This window comes from Sminthopsis crassicaudata, chromosome 1 (assembly GCF_048593235.1).
Source record: "Sminthopsis crassicaudata isolate SCR6 chromosome 1, ASM4859323v1, whole genome shotgun sequence".
In the NCBI taxonomy this organism is placed as follows: Eukaryota; Metazoa; Chordata; class Mammalia; order Dasyuromorphia; family Dasyuridae; genus Sminthopsis; species Sminthopsis crassicaudata.
The window spans coordinates 661690322-661700013 of NC_133617.1; positions in this window are offsets into that span (position 1 = coordinate 661690322).

Genomic DNA, 9692 nt, shown 5'->3' on the forward strand with positions numbered 1-9692 from the left:
GGATTTACCTTCCAAGCTGGCCTGCCCCACCCTTCCCAACTCTCCCCGCTGAGCTGGCACCGCCCATGCTCCCCGGAGCTCTCCAAACTACTCAATGGTGCCTTTTCTCTTAAGCCCCGCCTCTCAGGCAAAGCTGGGCAAGACCTCAGGTGTCGGGCAGCTGGGGGTCTGGGCTCTGACTTCATCACAGTCCTTCCTCCTCTGCCTGTAGTTTGCACTGGCCCAGTGCATTTCTCTGAGCCTATCTGCTAGAGGTAGGCAAAAGATTAAAGTCTAGTTTCAGGAAACCAAAAAACACTGACGTTCCTCAGCCTGGGAAAGGGGGAAAGCATGGTGGGCATCCACCATTCTAATAACCAGCCTCCATGTTTCACTGCACTGTGATACTCTGGAATGAATCTCATCTAGAGATGAAAGATATGGATCTTAGTCTTTGCCCCACAATCTAACCAGTGTCTGCCTCTTGCCATCCCCTCTCTGCAGGGTCCATTCCATTCCCCTTCAGAGACTTACAAAATTATCAACCACTTTGACTGCTCCAAAGCTCCCAGTTGTCAGTCAGTTGTAAACATTTATTGAGCTCCTACTATATGCCAAGAACTGTGCTAACTGCTGGAATATAAATTGTTTTTGAATCTCAAGATTCTGTCATTCAGATTCACAACTATCTCAGCTCTTCTCTTTCCCTCTCCCTGCCTCATACACATGTTACCAAATCTTGTTTCTTCCTCCATATTCCTAGATTTCATTCCCTTCTCTCTACACCCTCGCTCAAGCCTTTATCACAGTTTCCTTCCTAATTGCTTTCCCTCCTTCAAACTCTTCAATTCTTCACATAGCTAACCAAACCAATAATCAGTCATTAAATATTAGTTAAATGCCTTCCATATGCCAGACATTATTCAAGGCATGGAGGGTTCTCGTATCTCGCCTGAAGGGTCTCAAGAGATGGAAGTGAGAAAGGAGTGCATTCCAGGAATATGCAAAAAACTCAAAAAGCAAGAGATGGAACCTCAGCCACTTTGGCTGGAAAGTAGCGTGTGAAGAGGGTAATGTATCATTCTCATTACAATACATTCACATCCTTGCATGGTACTGGATATCCTCTATTAAGTTAAAAAGAAATCCTGTTCCATACTCGCAAAATAAAACTATCTTCATTTCCCCCAATTAATGTAACCAATCTGTGCTTATCATCCATGACCCAGGGCCCCAGGACTCTGATGTCGTGTGGATGGGACCTGACACCAGGAAGGGTCATTTTCCCTCTTTAGCTCATTGCTTTTATCTGGAAAATCTTACATGATAATCATAGTATGGCTCATGTCTAGGTTTCACTAAAAGTAGGTAGCAAAGTCCTAAACTCTTGTACAAATACTTGGTGTATAATAAGGATATTAGATATGGAACCTTTATTTCACACATCACAGAAAATGTATAGACTATGAAGAGGTCACAGGAACCCATGAACAAACACAAAAATATAAATTCCTTTCACCACCTCCAAACTAAAGAAACTTTGGGAAGCTGTTTAACCAACACTTCCCATTCACTTTCCACCAGCTCAGACATTTTATCACTCCTCTCTTCAAGAAGCTTTAGTGGGTTCCTATTGCCTCAAGGGTACAAGCTTTTGCCATATCTTCCTATACTAAATTGACTTTTCTCCCTCTCAGGATATTTGCAATTCAGCCAACTCTCTCCAAGTCTAAATCTATGATCCTGTGTTGGTCATAGAAGATATTCTATGCAACTTCTGTGCATTTAAAAAGACTTCCCAGGGGCAGCTAGGTGGTGCAGGGAATAGAGTACCAGCCCTGAAGTCAAGAGGACCTGAGTTCAAATTTGACCTCAGAAACTTAACACTTCCTAGCTGTGTGACTCTGGACAAGTCATTTAACCCCAATTGCCTCAGGGAAAAAAAATTTCCCATTCCTGGAAGCCTTCCCCAACATTTCTTAATTCTAGTACCTTTCCCTCTCTTAATTATTTCCTATTTATAAAAGGTTTGTATGTATTTGCTTGTTATCTCCCCCGGTAGATTGTGAGCTCCTTGAGGGCAGGAACTTTTTTGCCTCTTTTTGCATCCCTAGTTCTGAAAAGCACAGTAGCAGACAAGTGGTAGGTGCTTAATAAATGTTTATTGGGTGACAAGAATATTCTGTCAAATTTACTTCCGTCTTGTAGAGTTGCTAGCTTTCTTCTAAGTTCATTTCTATCCTTCCCTTCTCTATCACTGTCAAAAATCCTCACCTACACCCCACCAGAAATTACTTTGTGTTCAATTTTTGTTTACATCTGAGTACCTGTCATTTCTCCCTAATAAAATATAAGGTGCTTGAGGGCAGGAACTTTCATTTTTGTTATGGGTCTAGCATTTAAAAATAGATAATTTCATTTATATCAGAAGCTCTTAGTGAAGAACTTCCATTGATGTAGATAAACTTCTTTGTAGCAATTTGCAACAAAAGATGAGATGACCTGCTCAGTCACAACCACAGTATGGTAATAGAAGTAGGATATGAAAATCAGATCTTTCTGTTTATCATAATGTTTCTCACTTAATATATCATGCAAGCAAATTATGTGCTTATAAAATTAAATTTCCAATCACTTGTTTTAACAGAATCACCCAGTTTGAGAATTAGAAAGGACTTCAGTGGCCATCCCCCTGGAGGCAGCTGTATAGTGCAGGGCATAGAGCACTGGGCCTAAAATTAGAAAGACCTAAATTCAAATCCATCCTCAAACATTATTTGATCTTGAGCAAGTCACTTAATTTGTGCCTCTATTTTCTCAACTGTAAAATGGGAATAATAATAGTTACACCTAGTTGAAAAGGTTGTTATCAAGGATCAAACAAGATATTTGTAAAGCACTTAACATAGTGCCTGGCACATAAAAATAGATATTATTTTCTTCCAATTTATATACAAAAATAGTACCATCCAGTCTCTATGTGAAGGCCTTCAAAAAAGGGAACTCCATCATCTTTGGACAGTAGCCATTCCATTTTTGAAAAACTCTAATTTTTAGCAAATTTTTCTTTAAATCAAGCCTAAATTGTTCCTGGTTTGGCCAAATAGAACACGTTTCATCCTTTCTTTTAGTCCTGACAATCTTTCAAATATTTAACCACAGCTATCATTTCCCCAGAATCTTCATTTCTCCAAGGTAAATCTGATGGATTCTTTCAACTGATCCTCTTGAGCTATGACCTCATCCCATGTGAACATGCTCCAGTTTGTTAATGTCCTTCAACACTTCAAATGAGATCTGACAAATATATCAAATACATATTTAATATATTTGAAGTCTATAAGATACAGGATCAAATGCTACCTTTGTCTGATGCTTACTTGCTGTATGGCCCTAGACAAGTCAATTAACCTCTCGGTGCCTCAGTTTGCTGATCTGCAAAATGGGGATAATATCTCTACCTCCATCATAAGGTTGTGATTTATTATAATTTATTATTGCCTGCTCTGAGCGTTCTGCCCCTCCTAAACTAGCCCAAGATTGCATTGTCTCTTTTTTAACCTGCTACATTAATCCCACTTACTCATGGTGAACTTTCGGATCCTTGGCAAAATGACTGCTGCCTACCTACGCTCCCTCATATTTTATTTGTGAAGATGATGCTTTGTACATGAATAAGACTTTACATTCATTCCTATTGAATTTCATCTCATTAGTTTCAACCCAAGCCTGTCGGGCTAGTCCTGACATTCTCATTCATTGGGTTAGTTATTCCTATTTTTGTGTCACCTGCAAATCTAATGAGCATAACTATCAACAATCTTCTATCCAAAGGATGTTTATCCTTTGCCTCTGTGTATACACCTCTATTCCTTTAATCTCCCACAATTTATCTCAGGCTCTTAAGTTGAATCACTTTTTTATTTAGAATCTTCCTAGTCATTTGTTTTGTTGTGTTTTTAAAAATTTTGAATATTTAAAAAGTTTAAAGCATTATGGGATTTGTTTTGTTGTGTTTTTTAAAATTTTGAATATTTAAAAAGTTGCAAGCATTAGAATCTTCCTAGTCCTTGTTCTTTTTCCCCCAAGCTTCTCTAATAACCTCAAATTTAACAAATATTTCTAAGAATGTAAGAACCACCTTTTATCTGTCTACCACCCAATTGATCTATCCTTTTTCACCAGCACCTCCAAACTTTCCTTCCTTCTCCCTATTTCCTCCTCTTTGCCTAAGAGTCTCTCTCAGTGAAATTCTTGAATTTCAGGACTCATACAGTAGCAAAGTACAGGCTAGAGAATGAGCTGTTTCATTTGCCAGGGCCAAAGCACTGAATGTATCTTTGCTTCTGAACTAGATTTTTCTTCTAGAAAGCTTGAAAGAGCAAGACTGAACAACACCTCCCTTCTGCTGCCATGCACGGGCATCTTAAAGTCTGTTCAGGAGAATTTCAAAGCCTAGAGCTTGGGAAGGATCCAAATGAGCTCATTCATTTGGATGGGACTCTGCACAATAGGGGATCAATATATGGGGCTCCCAGATTAGGAATAAGCAATTCAGGGACTTTGGGGACTATTTTCATTTGTTTTTACCTAGAAAAGTGACATAACCCAGTGATGAAGTCTCCTGCTTTGACTGGCACCTAACATCTAATCAATTAATAATTCTGTCATTTTTCCTTATCTCCCTGGATCACTACAATATACACCTAGTTCTATCTCCTATATTTCCTCCAATATATACCTAGCACCAGAGTAATCTTCCAAACACATCTGGGGGACTCACTTCCATGCAAAAAAAAAAAAAAAAAAAAAAAAAAAAAAACCCCTCCTATTTCTCCATTGACTACAAGATAGTTCAAGGTCCTCCACCATTTGGTTGCCCAGTGTACCTCTCTGATCTTAGCTGATTCAGCCATATTGATCTAGTCACCATCCCCCCAAAACATACCTTAATTTTTCTCTTTGCCTCTATTTTTGTTTTTCCTCCTATTTTGGACACTCACCTACTATTTCCAGCTATTAGAAGCCTACCTATTCTTGAAGTATCATCTCCATTTTATGAAGCCTTCACTGATCCCCAACTCAGAAGCAATATCTCTCTTATTTAAATAACTACACCACTTGTGGCTTCCAGTACTTCAAAAGAACAAGCTCATATGGCTTGGGTGAAATAGGTTTCAACAACTCTATTCCTTCTGGTCATTGGAAAAACCACCAGGCCTTATTATCTGCCCTATCTTAATGTTCTGAAGTTTCCTGATATTGTCATCCCTTGTAATCAAGGATCCCTGGTTCTGCCATTTGCCTTGTGAATGAACTTGTATTTGTTGTTTCCCCTAATTAAAGTACAAATACTTATAGAACAGGACTTGTCTCAATTTTTTTATGATGAAATGGATAGTGTCAGGCCTGGAATTAGGAAGAACTAAGTTCAAATATAGTCTCAGACACTTAGGATCTGTGTGACTCTGAACAAGTTACTTAACCTGTTTACCTCAGTTTCCTCATTTGTAAAATGAGAATAATAATAGCACTTACCCCCTTCCCCGGGTTATTATGAAATTCATATGGGATAATAATTATAAAGTGCTTAGCACAGTACCTGGTATATAATAACTACTATGTAAATGTTAGCTATTATTATTATTCTCAGCTATTATTTATATTCTCAGCACTTAATATTTTACTTTGCACGTAATAAGCACTTAATAAACGCTTTTTGAAATTCATTCGTGCCACTTACATAATATCTGATATTATAATTATTTGTGTACCTAGCTTCTTATCTGGATTGTAGATTCTAACATTCAGGGATGATGTCATATATGAGGCAGCATGATGTACATCAGAGGCATCAAACTTGCAGCCTTGGCATGCAGCACCAAAATTGCAACTAGATTAAAATGTAATTGGAAAATGCTAAACAAAATAAATTAAAATACAATAAAACAATGTTAATTTGCAATTTTTAAATCTGTTTCTATTTATGTTGACCACTTAGATAGAGTTTTATATTTAAAGTCTGGAAGATATAGAATCATACTCTGCCTTTGTCTGATGTTTGCTAGCTGTATGGCCCTAAATAAGTCAATTAACCTCTCTGTGCCTCATTTTGGTTATCTGCAAAATGAAGATAATCTATACCTACATCACAAGGTTGTGAAAATTAAATGTGATGTTTATAAAGCACATTTTAAATGTACCTTTTCTACAAATGCTAGTTTTTTTTACATAGTCTCAAGTACTTACAATGTACACAGTACAGACACTAAATAATTGTCCAAAACCAAACTCAATATGTTTCCTCCAAAACTTGCTTTTCCTCCTGACTTCCAAATTTCCCCCACTGTTGTCCCAGTTACCTGGGCACCAAATCCTGCCAATTCTACTTCTGTATTATTTCTCATGTTATTCCCTTTTTTTTTCCATTCATACCCCTTCCCTAGGCCCTCACCACCTCTCATATGAGCCTTCCAGTCTTTCTGCCTCTGGTTTCTTCCCTTTCCATTTCACTGAACAACTATTCAATGCTTGCTATTTGCAATGCACAATTACAATGCTGGCATAAGAAAAATATTAAGATAAATAAGATTTATTAAGAAACATAAGATGGGATTCTTTTCCTTAAAGACCTTATATAGTCTAGTAGAGAAATCAAGTCACATATACCACAATAATAAAGAAAACATGGGCATACAAAACATGTTACATTCTTACCACCTTATATGTTTCAGGCATTATGCTACACAATGTAGATGTTCAAAACTAAACAATGTCCCTACCCTCAAGAAATTTAAAGGAAAAGTAACATGACAACACACAAGAAAATACAAAATATCTATCATTTCCTTGTGAAAAGACACCAGCAGCTTGGGCAGGTGAGGAAAGACTCTATATCGGAGATAGCATTTAATTGAAGCTGAGGTCAGAGCAAGCAGGGGAGATGGACTATCCAACAGAGAGAGAAGGAAGTGTTCTAGGCTGGAGTGTAAGTTCATGAGGTGGAGTAATATATGACTAACCTGCAAAAATTGGCTAGAGCCAGATTATGAACAACTTTAAGTGCTCAATGAAGGAGATTGTCTTTTACCCTAAAGGTAAGAGCAATATGGTCAGACCTGTGCTTTAGGACTATCAATTTGGTAGGTGTGTGGAAGATGAATCAGAAAGGGAAGAGACAAAGCAATTAAGAAGTTATTGCAAAAGTCCAGGCAAGAAATGACGGGAGCTTGAACTAACGTGGCTAGAAAATGGATGGATACAAGAAATTCTTTGGAAATAGAATCAAGATTAGGCAATTGATTAGTTATGAGAAATGAAGGAAAATGAAGAGTCAGAGGGTAACCAGAAGAATTATGGTGCCCTCAAAAACATATAGGGAAGTTAGGAAGAGAAAGGTTTTGAGGAAAAGATAGTAACAATAAACTAACATTTATGAAATGCTTATTATAGCCAAGCACTGTGCTAAGCATTTTTTTTATTATTATAGCTTTTTATATACAAAACATATGCACAGGTAATTTTTCAACATTGACCCTTGCAAAACCTACTGTTCCAACTTTTCCCCTCCTTCCCTCTACCCCCTCCCCTAGGTGGCAGGTAGTCCCATACATGTTAAATATATTAAGTATATGTTAACTACAATATATGTACACATATTTATACAGTTATCTTGCTGCACAAGAAAAAAAGGATTTAGAAAGAAGGTAAAAATAACCTGAGAAGAAAAACAAAAATGCAAGCAGATAATAACAGAAGGAGTGGAAATGCTATGCTATGGTCCACACATTTCCCAGTGTTCTTTCTCTGGGTGTAGCTGGTTCTATTCATTACTGATCAATTGGAACTGATTTGGTTCTTCTCATTGTTGAAGAAATGTGCTAAGCATTTTATAAAAAGATGAGTTTGCTTTGGATATGTTAAATTTGAGCTGCCTAATAGGTATCCTAATAGGTTAAAGATGTCCAATAGACTATTGGTGATGTGGACTTGAAGTTAAATCCAAATAGAGATGTTGAACCCATATAGGGGAGCTGATGAGGTCACCAAGAAAGTAGGTCATCAAATGAGTACAAAATCAGACAAAGTAAAAAGAGAATCAGGAAAAAGCAGGGCCACAAAAACCCAGAGAGGAAGGAGTAGAAGATGACGTAAAGGTCAAGAAGAATGAAGACTGAGACAGACTATTACATGTATTACATGAGGCAACATCTGATATTCTTGCCACCTTCTCTCCTCTTGGAGAGAAGTTTCAGTTGAATGATCAAGTCAGAAGCCAGAATATAAGGGAATGAGAGGTGAGAGGACAAGAAATAGAATGAATATAAATAGGTTTTTCTAGGAGTTCTCTTTTGAAACAAGGAGAGATATATCTTGAGAAGACAGATTAAATGAAAGCTTTCAAAGGATGGGGGAAAGGGACACATTTCTGGAACATTTAGATAATGGTGAGATTAAGGGTATAATCATATCTGTATGTAGCAGAGGTCAAGTAACGCTATCAGTTATAGGACTAGAGATTGACAATTTACGAGCTCAGTATGTTTGAGGGATCATCAACATATTTATTGATATCTCTAAGTATAAGGCCAGAGACTAGAGTGAAGAAGACTGAGTAGGGAGAATGACTGACAGGTGGTACATATCCAGGTTCTGGGTAAGATGCTATTTCTGGATGATGAAAACCTCAAAGAGAGAGACTAAATGATGTCAGCTGAGAGAGGACGCGACGACTGGAAGTGGCTATGCTCCTCTTCCTGGTCCATCAGGTCAGAGAGCACAAGAGAAGGTACATCCACTACTAGAGAGGATGCCTTCAAGGGGAAATAGGTTTTCATGAGTTCAAAATACAAATGGAGTACAGTAGAAAAAGACACATGATGAAGGGAAGTCTGTTAACTTTGGAATGAGAGTTCCATAGGGCACAGTGGTATAGGAAGGATAGGGCTGAGCAGCATGGGATTAAGAACATGGGTGAGTGGTTTTCCATTTGGCAGCTGGGGCTTCTACCCCTTAAGATTATTGTGATGATGGAGAGCAGAACAAATTCTTTTCCTAGCACTAGGGGAGAGAGACAGGGTTCTACTCATACTCAAAAGTATTAATGGCAAGAAGTGTCAGTAGCCTTGCTCATAAATTCCTGATGGAAAGAGGTCTTATATCTGAGTCTCTAGCCCTAGGGTGGGTCCAACCCAGTATTTAGTGGTAATAAAGTTCTGTAGCTATAATTAGTAAAAGCATAACAGTAACAGATTTCAGGGCAGCTGGTTGGGGTGATGGAGAATCTAGGAAAACCAATCCACAAAGATACCATCCCCATCCCTCTGAGTTATCTCCTGTATTTCTCATCTACTCTTTTGTTCTTGCAACTCACTTATCTGTGAAGATGGATCAGTCTAATATACAGCTCTGTCACTTGGTCCACTCTCACCTACTCTTTTAATGGTTTCCCATTGTCTGAATGCCTTAGCTTGGCATTCAAGGTGATTATCTGCTCCTTGCCTATTTAACTTCACATAACTTGCCCCTTAAGTATTTACTAAACAAATCAAATTCCTCAAACCCATTCTAAACTTTCCCACCTTTGAAGCTTAATTTAGTTCCTTGTTCTCAGAATGTCCTTTCCATGTCCATCTGATCGAAATCTTAAATCATGGTTTAGAGCCCAATTCAAATGCCAGCTCCTCCATGAAGCCTTCCCTTATACTGTTATG